This window comes from Clavelina lepadiformis, chromosome 3, assembly GCF_947623445.1.
Source record: "Clavelina lepadiformis chromosome 3, kaClaLepa1.1, whole genome shotgun sequence".
In the NCBI taxonomy this organism is placed as follows: Eukaryota; Metazoa; Chordata; class Ascidiacea; order Aplousobranchia; family Clavelinidae; genus Clavelina; species Clavelina lepadiformis.
Window position 1 is genome coordinate 1857753 of NC_135242.1, and position 15047 is coordinate 1872799.

At 34.0% G+C, this 15047-nt stretch overlaps 1 pseudogene; it reads right to left on the reverse strand.

Annotated features, from left to right (window-relative positions):
* Positions 1 to 134: 134 nt before the first annotated feature.
* LOC143448626 (uncharacterized) lies at positions 135 to 14492 on the reverse strand (annotated as a pseudogene).
* Between the last annotated feature and the right edge of the window lie 555 nt (positions 14493 to 15047).

Here is a 15047-nt window from a genome sequence, read left to right on the forward strand (position 1 = left end):
TATATCTTGTCGCATTGATTTTAATTCTTGTGATATCACATCACTGATTGCTTTCAATAAAAATCAACTCGCATATTATCTGGATGACACTCCATGGTTTGATTGTGATACAATAAAATTATACACACTATTGGCTGAAACCGTGAAAGGTAAAAAGTTTTAATAAAAAATATAACATATTAATTTTAATAATAAGATGTCAAAACAAAAAAATTGATTTGAAATGTTAGAAGTAAATTGTAATAAATATGATATGTTTAAAGATAAACACAAATAACAAGGAATTCCAATTGGAATCCCTACACATGATGACAATAACCTATTTTAAAGTCATTTTTCCTGTGTTCTTAATTAAATAAAACACTTGACCAATGCTTTCTCCACATATCAACATTAATTGTAAAATTAACATTGGACCTACAAGCCCCAGAAAATTGTAAACCAGGTCAGGTATCATAAACTTCATAGTTTATCTTAAACGTTTATCAAAAAACATCAAAATATGAGATATGAGGACACCAATTCTATATTTATAAATACCCAACAAATAAATATATGAAAACACTCCAACATAATTTTAGCAATTTTTTAATTAAGTAGTTTTCCTCCACAATGAAATTGGGACACAAAAGTCAAAAAACTTCATGTGTCAAACAAAGGTCCAGAAAAACAAAACTGACCGAAGGAATAATCATCAGGCAATATTACATAATGAATGCAAATAGCCTACCAAACAATTATACAGTCTGTGGCTGAGCAGTGAGCTCTGGATTCACAATAATGCGGTCCTAAGTTCAGTGTTCCGCACCCAGTGGTGCTACCGTTGAAATAGCCTTGGGCGAGGCATTAACAACACCTGCTCTTGTTCTTGTTCAGGCTAGCTTGAACTCTACACTAGAAAGTCAACAAAAGACTTTTCTCAGTCCGAGGATAAAGAGTTTTATACAAAACCAACCCAATAAAATAAACAATATCAAAACTGAGGAAGAGAAAAGATAACAAACCTACCACAGAGTTATAGGATCAGGAAAAATGGCTCACACATGCCTTTTAAGTGACAAATTTAACCTGAAAGACTCTTCATAATATTCACATTTGTATGGTCATGCTTCAGTGCGAACCGTCATATGCTTTGACAAATAACCTTTTAACTTCAATGACTTTTGACAAAAAGAACATTCATAATGTTTTCATAACTTATAGTTCAGCATTGTCCTTGTTGTTTATGCTTCATTCATTGCTGCTTTTCTGGATTATTACTATAATTTATATGTGATTGTTAAGCGCCAAACAACTCCTCTTACCGGAAAAGGTGCTATATAAATGTTATTATTGTTCTTATTCATTATAATGGTGCCTTTCACTGTGGATAGCCATGTGACGTTGCAAAGAAGATTTCTGGGTAAATGACTTTTGACACTCCTGGCATTGATAAGGTCGCTCTCCAGTATGAATATTCATATGATTTTGCAAATTGCAGTTAATGGTAAATGACTTGTGACACACCTCACATCGATAAGGTCGTTCACCAGTGTGGACTCTCATATGAGTTAAGAAATTGCTGCTAAAGCGAAAAGACTTGTGGCACACATCGCATTGATAAGGTCGCTCTCCTGTATGAGTTCTCATGTGAGTATTCAAGTTTGCTTTGTGTTGGAATAATTTATCACAAAACTTGCAGAAAAAACGTTTTTCTTTGTTGTTTCCAACAAACATCTGAGTCTGGATTTTGCAAGCATTGTTTCTATCATTTGTTGCAGAATTATCAAAGAACATTTCCACTGAATCGCTGCATTCTTCATCTGAACTTCTGTCAGTACAGTTTCTGGTATCAATGGTTTTAACTGTGGCTTTTACTGCAATCTCTGAGTGAGAAGTTAATTTATTTAATATGGATATAGTTGGGTCATCAATCACAGTTTGCAAATCTGCATAATTTTGCAACAACAAAGGTTCCTCTTCAATAACATCAAATTGAGGATAAGCTGATGCCTTTTCAGAATGATCTTCTTCAATACAGGTTTGGGGCTTAACAGTTTTAACTATGGCATTTAATCCAATCTCTGATTGATGAGAAAATTTATTTGACATGGACATACTTGGGTCATCCATTTCAGAAACCTCCCAATGCTGCAACAGCAAAGGTTCTTCTTTGATAGCATCAACAGTAGGAAGAACTGATGCATTCTGAGAATAAACTTCTTTAATACAAATGCCGATATCAGATTCTACATCTAATGCTTGTGACGTTTTATTAATCGGTATTGGATTGTTTATGATTTCAGCTTTCTTTGTTTCTGCCAGAATCTTTGAAACCGTATCTTCCATATTTTCTTGCACTTTAGCAAATTCTATCTTCATATCTTGTCGCATTGATTTAAATTCTTGTGAAACCATATCACTGATTGCTTTCAATAAAAAATCAACTTGCATACGAACTGAATGACAATCCATTGCCTAGTTATCATACAACTTTATCACCTATTTGCTGAAAAGAACTTAAAATATTTGAAGACTTTCTTGATTGCGGAAAACTGATAATATGTAACCAAAACTGTTGGAATAAAAATAATAAATCTAAATAATTTTTTTCAAATTTTACTACAAAGTAAAGAATAGCAGTGACTGTCACATACAAAAACAAAACTATTCCCTGTTGTTTTGAAAGAATGTTTGTAAAGACTTCTACATAGTTTCAACATGTAAAACACACGAGATCATCTTAAATGACATTATACACCAGTTTGACCTAAACTTGCTTATAAAAACATTTACAACGATAATGACCAGAAAATTGAGGCCCAGATCCTGTATCTTGAACTTTATAGTTTTTCTTAATAGTTCATCAACAAAAATATCATAATATATGAAATGGGGACACCAATTCTATATTTATAAATACCCAACAAACGAATATTTGAAAACATTCGAACCAAATTTGCACAATTTTTTAATAAAGTAGTTTTCCTTCACAATTAAATTGAGACACATCTTTTAACTTAATCACAATTGGAAAACTGAAAATTTTAAAATGTTTTCGCCAAAGGCAACCAATATAGTGCATTTTTATGTTTCACAAAATATAGAAAGTTACCGATAAAACATGTAAAAATAGAAAGTTGCAGATAAAACATGTAAAAGTGAACAAATTAAGCACAAACAAATGGATGCAGCATCTGGATAAATGGTTTGTAAATGTTTTTTAAGGGTAAGTTTTTGTCCAAACACCTTTACAAAATATTTACAGTGCCCCAATCTGAGTTTTAATATGTGTTAATAATTATATTGATTCAACGTAAACGATTTGTGACAAAACAAAAAAAACATTGTCAAGGTCGCTTTCCAGTGTGAATAGTTTCTTGAATCCGCAAATTGCTGTTTTGGGAAATAGAATTTTGACACACTTCGTATTAATATGGTCATTCTCCATTGTGGATTGTCACAGGATATTTTAAATTGTTGCTTGAGTAAATGAATTTTGACACACCTGGCATTAATATGGTCGCTCTCCAGTGTGAGTTCCCATATGAGTTTTCAAACTTCTGCTAACGGAAAATGACTTGTGGCACACCTGGCATTGACAAGGTCGTTCACCAGTGTGACCTCGCATATGATCCTGCAAATTTACATTTTGGATAAATGACTTGAGACAAATTCGGCATTGATAAGGTTTCTCTCCAGTGTGAGTTCTTCTATGAACTTTCAAACTGTTGCTTTCGGAAAATAACTTGTGGCACATATTGCATTGATAAGGTCGCTCTTCAGTGTGAGTTCTCATATGAGTTTTCAAATTGCTGCTAGCGGAAAAGGACTTGTGGCACACATCGCATTGATAAGGTCGCTCTCCTGTGTGAGTTCTCATATGAGTTTTCAATTTGCTCTGTTTATGGTTTCAGCTTTCTTTGTTTCTGGCTGAATCTTTGAAACCATATCTTCCGTATTTTCTTGCACTTTGGCAAATTCTATCTTCATATCTTGTCGCATTGCTTTGAATTCTTGTGAAATAAGATCACTGATTGCTTTCAATAAAAAATCAACATGCATTTTATCTGGATGACACTCCATGGTTTGATTGTGATACAATAAAACTGTTATAAAACTATACAAATAATGGCTGAAAATGTGAAAAGTAAAAAGTTTTAATAAAAAGTAACATATTAATTTGAATAATAATATTTCAAAACCAAAAAATTGAATTGAAATATTAAAAGTACAAATGCGAGAGGAGGAATACATATACAATAGTTATGTAATAGCAATATAATAATATAATATATATATTATATATTATAGTAATTTAATAGTACGAATATAAGAGGAGGAAATTTGTTTAACTTGTCAAAGATGTCAAAACCAAAAAATTGAATTGAAAAAAGTAAAAATGCTTGCAGTGACAGTTGGAAATATGTATGATGTGTATAAAGAGGAACACAAATAACAGGAAATAACCCTTTGAATCCCTACACATGATGACAGTAATCTATTTCAAAGTCATTTTTTCAAATGTAATTCAGTCAATTACAAAAAAACGTTTTTGCTTAACTCATGACAGCAATTGTTTCTTAATTAAATAAAACACTTGACTAATACTTTCTCCACACATAAACATTAATTGTAAAATTAACATTGCACCTACGAGCCCCAGAAAATTGTGAACCAGGTCAGGTATCATAAACTTCATAGTTTATCTTAAACGTTTATCAAAAAACATCAAAATATGAGATATGAGGACACCAACTCTATACTTATAAATATCCAACAAATAAATATATGAAAACACTCCAACATAATTTTAGCAATTTTTTAATTAAGTAGTTTTCCTACACAATGAAATTGGGGCACATCTTTTAAATTAATTACAACTAGAAAACTGAAAATTTGATAACTGTATAATGTTTTTTTGCTAAAAACAACCAATATAGTGCAATTTTATGTTACGTGAAATATAGAAAGTTACTGATAAAACATATAAAAAAAAAACTAAAACGAAAAACTGAAATGCAAATCACATGGATGCATTGTCTGGATGAATGGTTTGTAACATTAAATTTTTTTCAATACGACTTTTCAGAATATTTGCATTTATATCGTTGTGTCCCAGTGTGAGTTCTAATATGTCTTAACAAATATCCTTTTAACGTAAATGATTTCTGACAAAAAAAATCATTGATAAGGCAGCTTTCCAGTGTGAATAGTCACTTGACTCCGCAAATAACATTTTTGGGAAACCAACTTTTGACACATCTTGCACATCTTTTCACACACATTGCATTGATAAGATGTCTCAAGTGTGTGAGTTCTCATATGAGTTTGAAAATACATGCTTTGTTAAAATGAATTTTCACACACCCGGCATTGATGAGGTTGCTTTTCCGTGTGGGTTCTCATATGACGCTGGAAAGGGGTTTAGTTCGGTAAATGACCAATGACACAACTGGCATTCATAAGGTCGCTCATCCGTTTGAGATCAAGTTTGTTTAGACTGGTGACTGGTGGTAGACTGGTGTTTAGACTGGTGACTGATGACTGGTGACACAGCTGGCATTGATTCTTTCACTTGTAGTGGGTTTTTTGAGATACGTTTCTGTAAAATTGTTTAATTCTTTTACTGAGTTTCTTTCAACGTAACTTTGTGGTTTAACAATTTCAACTGTGGCATTTACTTCAATGTCAGATTGGGGAGGAAATTTGAAACCTCCCAATGCTGCAACATTTGGGTATATCTTGTCGCATTGATTTTAATTCTTGTGATATCACATCACTGATTGCTTTCAATAAAAATCAACTCGCATATTATCTGGATGACACTCCATGGTTTGATTGTGATACAATAAAATTATACACACTATTGGCTGAAACCGTGAAAGGTAAAAAGTTTTAATAAAAAATATAACATATTAATTTTAATAATAAGATGTCAAAACAAAAAAATTGATTTGAAATGTTAGAAGTAAATTGTAATAAATATGATATGTTTAAAGATAAACACAAATAACAAGGAATTCCAATTGGAATCCCTACACATGATGACAATAACCTATTTTAAAGTCATTTTTCCTGTGTTCTTAATTAAATAAAACACTTGACCAATGCTTTCTCCACATATCAACATTAATTGTAAAATTAACATTGGACCTACAAGCCCCAGAAAATTGTAAACCAGGTCAGGTATCATAAACTTCATAGTTTATCTTAAACGTTTATCAAAAAACATCAAAATATGAGATATGAGGACACCAATTCTATATTTATAAATACCCAACAAATAAATATATGAAAACACTCCAACATAATTTTAGCAATTTTTTAATTAAGTAGTTTTCCTCCACAATGAAATTGGGACACAAAAGTCAAAAAACTTCATGTGTCAAACAAAGGTCCAGAAAAACAAAACTGACCGAAGGAATAATCATCAGGCAATATTACATAATGAATGCAAATAGCCTACCAAACAATTATACAGTCTGTGGCTGAGCAGTGAGCTCTGGATTCACAATAATGCGGTCCTAAGTTCAGTGTTCCGCACCCAGTGGTGCTACCGTTGAAATAGCCTTGGGCGAGGCATTAACAACACCTGCTCTTGTTCTTGTTCAGGCTAGCTTGAACTCTACACTAGAAAGTCAACAAAAGACTTTTCTCAGTCCGAGGATAAAGAGTTTTATACAAAACCAACCCAATAAAATAAACAATATCAAAACTGAGGAAGAGAAAAGACAACAAACCTACCACAGAGTTATAGGATCAGGAAAAATGGCTCACACATGTCTTTTAAGTGACAAATTTAACCTGAAAGACTCTTCATAATATTCACATTTGTATGGTCATGCTTCAGTGCGAACCGTCATATGCTTTGACAAATAACCTTTTAACTTCAATGACTTTTGACAAAAAGAACATTCATAATGTTTTTATAACTTATAATAGCATTGTCCTTGTTGTTTATGCTTCATTCATTGCTGCTTTTCTGGATTATTACTGCAATTTATATGTGATTGTTAAGCGCCAAACAACTCTTCTTACCGGAAAAGGTGCTATATAAATGTTATTATTGTTTTTATTCATTATAATGGTGCCTTTCACTGTGGATAGCCATGTGACGTTGCAAAGAAGATTTCTGGGTAAATGACTTTTGACACTCCTGGCATTGATAAGGTCGCTCTCCAGTATGAATATTCATATGATTTTGCAAATTGCACTTAATGGTAAATGACTTGTGACACACCTCACATCGATAAGGTCGCTCTCCAGTGTGGACTCTCATATGAGTTAAGAAATTGCTTTTACGGGCAAATGACTTGTGACAAACCTCGCATAGATAAAGTTGCTCTCCATTGTGAATACTCATATGAGTTTGCAAATTGCTGTGACAGGCAAATGACTTGTGACAAACCTCGCATTGATAAGGTCGTTCTCCATTGTGCATTCTTATATGAGTTTGCAAACTGCTACTTTGGGTAAAAGATTTTTCACAAACTTTGCATTGATAAGGTCGCTCTCCAGTGTGTATTCTCATATGAGTTTGTAAACTGCTATTTTGGGAAAATGATTTGTAACAAACTTGGCATTGATAAGGGCGCTCTCCAGTGTGAGTTCTTATATGATATTTCAAGTGTGTTTTGTTGTTGAATGATTTATCGCAAAATTTGCAAAAAAATCGATTTATTTTGTTATTTCCAACAACCAAATGTGCATCAACTTTAAAAGCAACGATTTCATCACTTGCTGCGGGTGCATCAAGAAAGATTTCCACAGAATCACTGCATTCTCCATCTGAGCTTCTTTCAACAAAGCTTTGGCGCTCAATAGTTTTAACTTTGACATTTACTCCAATATTTGATAAGTAAGATTTTACAACTGATGTTTGCGATGTTAGTTCACTTGGAATTGCATTGTTCATGGTTTCAACTTTCTTTGTTTCTGCAAGAATCTTTGAAACTCTATCTTCCATGTTTTTTTGCATTTGTGCAAATTCCATCTTCATATCTTGTCGAATTAACTTAAATTCTTGTCAAATAAGATCATTCATAACTTTTAATGAAACATCAACTTGAATCGTGGCTGGATCACACTCCATGGTTTGATTGTTATGAGAAACTTAAAATGTATTTGCTGAAAAAAACAAAAGCTAAAACATTTTAACAAAAAATTAACACAATAACACGTAATCGACAATACGAGTAATAATATAAAACATTAAATCCGAAAAATTTAAAACAAAACAAAATTGTAACAAAACTTTCTACGGTGACAATTGTTGGCATTTATGTGTTTCAAGTAAATGGTTGAAGTTGCGAGAATACATATTGAAAATATCAATGGTATGCAACCTAACATTGGTTTAATTTAAAGAAGTTCCATAAAGCAGTTTTACAGAATGTGCTAGCAGTATACCAACATTAAGAATTTAATATGTCAATGAACCAATATTTTAACAAGCAAGCTTTTTTATGCAAGTGATCACACGAGTTATGCTCATTTCTTAAAACCGAACACGTTCAAATTTTTTTACACTTGCACTTGTTTACTTTGCACAGAAAAACGCTGCAATTATAACAGCAAGAGTCTATACACCACAAGTATAGGCTAGGTCAGGAGCGTCCAACCTTTTTCCTTAATGGACTAACGGAGTCAAAGATAAAATAGTCAAGGAGTTCTAAAAAAAACTTGTAATGGAATGGGTATACATGGTAGCTGAATTTGACAGCTTGACCGACTTCACTACAATCTTTGCTTGTTGAAATGTTTATTGCGGGTGATGACATATGAGTCTCATAAGGTCTTTGTCTGCTTTTCTCACCCTCGTACTTATTTGTTTACCTTAAAGGAAAATATTGTCTTACAATGACGTACTTACTAACTTCGTATGAGGTCGGCTCAAGCATATTCAGCTACAAATTGCAGCCTTTTCATCCCTTCTTCGTCAGAGGTCTTCAGGTCCTCTTGGCCTATGAGTGGGTGTAGGACACGACAGTCGAATATGATGTGTTATGCTGTTTGTGAATCTGCACCGCAAATGCCTGATGTTGATGTAAATTACATGGGTTTCTTGTAGGATGGCGGTGACTTTGCGGGTACTCGCAAGGTGTTCCATGATGTTGATTTTGGCTTTTGTGAGACCTTCAACATTCAGCTGTTACAGTGTGACACTGTCCTGTTCGGCAGTTCAATCTACCTGCCCTAAGGAGGGCACATGCTTCGGGTCAGTATTAGGCTGCCGACACTTGACACTGAACTTCTTCAAATTGAGCACAACAATGGTTACACAGGAATGACAACTGTATAAACTGATAATATTAAAGCTTCTTTGAACGATTACATTTTAGACAAAACATTGAAACAACAACGGCATAAAGACATCCATGTTACAGCGATTATCTTAGTAGAAGAATGAATGAACAGCTGTGCATAGCTGACGCAATATAGGCAGGCACGACATCTATGTTACGACTAAAAACAGAAAGTAATCGATACGTAACGCTATGCTATGCTGATTTCCGTAAACATGTATACTATGCTGTATTAGATCTGTATACTATAATATAATATCATCAGTTTCAATTATTTTTCCGTAGAACAATTCACTATTGCGTCAGCTAGTAACCTGTTTGTGCTGCCTTATGACATATCAGACCATTTAATCCTTTAAGCATCATGATACTGACTTACAAATGGAAATTAGTTCTACAACATGCAAAAATTTATCAAAATCGTTTAGAAAAGACAAAAATAGCTTTCACCACGAGGACGCTCATATTTAATGAATGCCCAATGAAGAATTAATTTTAAATTTTCAAATACAGTTTAAAGTCAATCACAGGTGGAGTTATGACAAATTATGTAATGACTCCATTGCGTGTGCTATCTCTGATTGTTTCTTTAAGTCAGCACAACCTTCATAAAGTCTAAATTGTTATATTTTCCAAAATATGGTTGTAGTCAGATCAGACACAATTTCCTATCCATATTTAATCCTAATAGAGCTATCGCTTGAATTGAGTTATGAAAAAGCGAGAAGGAAAAAGAAAGCGGTTTGAACCAAGCCTAAGTTTTTATATCACTATATGAGCCAATCACTGAAACACATTTCACTTACATCATGCTACGTATAGATCGCATTTTTACAATAATAACCAAAATGTAACATACTCTACGTCACTGAAGTTCTTCACCACAAGTACCATCAAACTTCATACACTCTAAATTTATGACGCTACTAAAAACACTCAAATACTGATAAAATATCTCGGTTTTAATGTTTGAGCAACATGATTAAACAAGGATAATAGAGCTTTCTAAATATTACATTTCATTTAACTGGAGAACACACAATCGCTTATTAAAATGCTAATTATATAACTCATTACAACTCACTATTACAATCCCCATAGTGGATATCCATGTGACCTTGCAAAGAAAATTTTTTCGTAAATGAATTTTGACAATCCTAGCATTGCAAAGGTCGCACTCCAGTATGAATTTTCATATTATTTTGCAAATTTCTCTTAATGGTAAATGACTTGTGACAAACCTCACATTGATAAGGTCACTCTCCAGTATGGATTCTCATATGAGTTTTCAAATGGATGCTTTGGGTAAATGACTTTTGGCAAACTTGGCATTGATAAGGTCGTTCTCCCGTGTGTATTCTCATGTGAGTTTTTAAACTGCTACTTCGGGTAAAAGACTTTTGACAAACTTGGCATTGATAAGGGTGCTCTCCAGTGTGAATATTCATATGAGTTTGCAAACTGTTGTTCCAGGCAAATGACTTGTGACAAACCTCGCATTGATAAGGTTTCTCTCCAGAGTGGATTCTCATGTGATTTTTCAAATGGATGCTTTGGGTAAATAACTTTTGACAAACTAGGCATTGATATGGTCGCTTTCCTGTATGAATATTCATATGAGTTTGCAAAGAGCTCTTACAAACATATGACTTGGGACAAACCTTGCATTCATAAGGTCTCTCTCCATTGTGGATTCTGATATGATTTTGCAAACTGCTACTTTGGGTAAAGGATTTTTGACAAAGTTCACATTGATAACGTCGCTCTCCAGTGTGGGTTCTCATATGAATATGTAGATTGCTATTTCTAGTATATGATTTGTGACACATTTTGCATTGATAAGGGCGCTCTCCATTGTGGATTCTCATGTGAATACGCAAACTGCTATTTAGGGTAAAAGACTTTTCACAAACATCACATTGATAAGGTCGCTCTCCAGTGTGGGTTCTAATATGATATTTCAATTGCGATTTTTGTTTGAATGATTTATCACAAAATTTGCAAGAAAAATGCTTTTCTTTGTTATTTCCAACAAAAATCTGAGCATTGACATTGCAAGCGTCAATTCCATCACTTGCTGCAGGTTTATCAAGAAACATTTCCAAAAAATTGCTGCATTCTTCATCTGAATTTCTTTCAACACAGCTTTGTGCCGCAACAGTTTTAACTGTGGCATTTACTCCGATATCTGATTGAGTAGGAAATTTATTTAACATGGTTATATTTGGGTCATCAATCTCAGTCTGTGAAATCTCATATTCTTCCAACAGCAAAGGTTCTTCTTTGATAGCTTCAACAAGAGGAAAGACTAGTGCCCTCTCAGAATAAACTTTCTCAATACAACTGCCGATATCAGATTCTACATGTAATGGTTGTGATATTTCTTCAATTGGAATCGCATTGTTCATGATTTCAGTTTTTTTTGTTTCTGCAAGAAGCGTTGAAACCATATCTTCCATTTTTTCTTGCATTTGTGCGAATTCCATTTTCATTTCTTGTCACAATGATTTAAACTCTTGTAAAATAAGTTCAATTATGCCTTGATGGCACTCCATGGTTTGATTGTTCTGAGAAACTTAAAATGCTGAAAATACTAAAAAAAAGCTAAAACATTTAAAAAAAAAACTAACACAATAATATGTAACCTAAAATATGAATAATAATATAAAAAATTAACTTCGAAAAATTTAAAACACACCAAAATTGTAAAAAACGTTTCTGCTCTGACAATTGGTGGCATTTATGTGTTTTATGTAAATGGTTGAAATTGCGAGATTACATACGGAAAATATCAATGGTGTACAACCTAACATTGGTTTAATTTAAAGAAGTTCCATAAAGAAATTTACAGCATGTGCTAGCAGTATACCAACATTAGGCATTTAATATGTCAATAAACCAATATTTTAAAAAGCAAGCTATTTTCTGCAAGTGATCACACAAATTATGCTCATTTGTCAAAATCGAACACTTTCAAATTTTTTCCTCTTGCACTTGTTTACTTTGCACAGAAAAACGCTGCCATCACAGCAGTAAGACGCTATACACCACAAGTATAGGCTAGATCAGGAGTGTCCAACCTTTTTCCTTAATGGGCCAAATAGAACCAACAAAAACAGATGATAGATTCTCAGACAAATTTTATATATATGCAATAGTATAAGCAGGGGTGGGCAAACTACGGCCCGCGGGCCCGCTATTGAAGTTGTGATAAGATTGTGTACGACATAGAATTCTCATTTATCGAATCAGCGAAGCATAACACTGCGTGACGTAATCGATTGCTTCCCTGTTACTGTGCGTCCATTACGAGTTTTCACTTATCAGTCTTTTTTGGCTATTACGTTCAACGCCGCAACATGTCTTTATGCTGTTGCTGTAACAATGTTCTATCTCAGGGGTGGGCAAACTACGGCCCGCCGGCACTTGCAGAAACTCCTACTCATCATTTATTGTTTTAATTAAACAGGTTAGAATTAGATGACAAAATATTATTCCCTTTACGAGTGTGTTTTTCTCTTCACTTTCAGTGCGTAAACACACACACGTCAGTCGCGCATGTATTGCAACATGCTTTCAGCAACTAGCCGTACACTTCTCACGCATTGTTTGATCATAAAATTCAAATACGGTAGCGGCTACCGTAGGCCTTTGTGATGAAGATTGCGTAGCTTTAAACGTAACTGAGTATGAAATGCAAAAATTGTGTTTAATATGAATATGCGTTTATTTACACACCGGGTAAATTTTCCTACTTTGTAATGAGAGTGTGCGGCCCACCGGCTGCAACATTTTTTCTAATGCGGCCCTCAGTACAAAAAGTTTGCCAACCCTTGGTATAAGTATAGTTAATATTTTGTAGAGGATGTTGTCGCTGCCCAAGACAAAACAGATTTAAGTCAGCTTTGTAGGCTTATGATCAAGAAAAAATAATAAAATTAAATAATTTTAAAATATAGACGTTAAATATTATCTTTATAAATGTTATGTGTTAATATTATGAGAAACATAAATAGCTGAACTCTATGTTAACATGGTAAAACAATAAAAAAAGATGATATTTAATGATAGATGTATGTCCATTAACTTTGCACACATCTTGGAAAGTTTGCTAAGTGAGCAGGCCTCTTAGATAAAATTTAATTGCATGTCAGCTAACTTTTCAATGCAGATTTTAACCATAAGCATCAATGCTAGGGTGCATTTCGTGTAGTGAAAGCGTCCCTTTTAAGATACCTTGAAGGTCAGTTTGCCATACATTATAACTGCACCAAAGACGTTATGCTAACTTCAATCTTTATAAAAGGAGACACTGTGATCTTTTTCGTCTAAATAACAGCAAATCAAAAAAGCCAAGTGAATACAGACTTGCCATGGTTGCCCTAAAGCAGTGCTTCTCAACCTTTTTTTGCGGCGACCCAAATATTGAACGTAAATTAATAGCGATGCTGAGGCGACCCAGATGTTTCTTCACTTGTGTTTCCGCAACAATGCACTATGACGTCAACAAACAGTCAATATGCAACGAATAGAGTAAGGTACTCAGTTATCGAACGGCTTTGTGGACTAGTTTAACTGGCGACGGCGACCCAAACCAAGCAAATGACGACCCACTTTTGGGTCGCGACCCAGGGGTTGAGAAGCACTGCCCTAAAGCATCATATGGCTTCGTGACATGCCGAGTTGATGCCACCTCATTAACTGACATCAATGACTTTATTCTCTGATACGGTAAATTTCCACTCTGAGAAAAAACCAGTGCATGGCAAGATGTGTGCATGTTTTTGCACTAAATGACTGGGACAGAACTTCCGAAAAAAACTCAATTTTTAGGTCATAAAGAGATTGACTCAATCAATTGAGCACTTAGTAATTTCACAACTAAATGCCCATAATTTTGCACTTCTAATGATTGTAAGTAAGGTGGCCGCGAACCTTTGGGTATTTCTGTAGAATAAACAATAGACTTTGTATGCGCAATAAATTTTAATTCCACACGCACTTAGTACCCTGGACTTTGCAGTCTCAATCTGCAATGCCAATTCGACTCCATTTATAAACTGAAATTGAGAGTCCATCAAACTATTTTTCAAACAAAAAACTTAGCCATAAAATAACAAGGGTTTCGACTTTGTAGTGCCAACAGCCAGACCTCTCAGTCACTGCAATTGGGCTTGTATCATACCTGGCTTCTTGTTTACCTGTGCGCCCTATGTTGAGCAGTCTCGAACAAAACGGTAATTACCCTTTTGTGCGACCAAAGTTAAGATTTGAAGCATAGATATCTTATTTATAAGACACAAGATATCTATGATTTGATGATGGAAAAGCATAGATATCTTACATGTAATAACTAGATATCCAACTCTGGCTGAAAAGTGAAGCTAATTTGCGATGAAAAATCCAAAAGCGTTGGGTGAGAGCGAGGCAAAGGCTTTAAACCAATTGTAAATTGGATTAGTTTTGTATTGCCCTAATTCTATGGAAGTTTTTCGAAAGGCCGAGGTGTTTGTACCGCACTATCACTGACTGTTTTTGTAAATATTGATATTTTAGCGGTATCGATGAATAAGCTTGCCTAATGTAATTGCCTACCGCCTACCGGTACCGTATAGCACAGGGGTGGGCAAATTTGTTCAATGAAAGAGTCACTTGCGGAAAAATATAAACACCAGCGAGCCGCAAAATCAGTAATGATTGTCAATTTGGTTATTGTACTATTAGTAGTCATTTTGGGATATTACTTTTTAACTAAAAGAC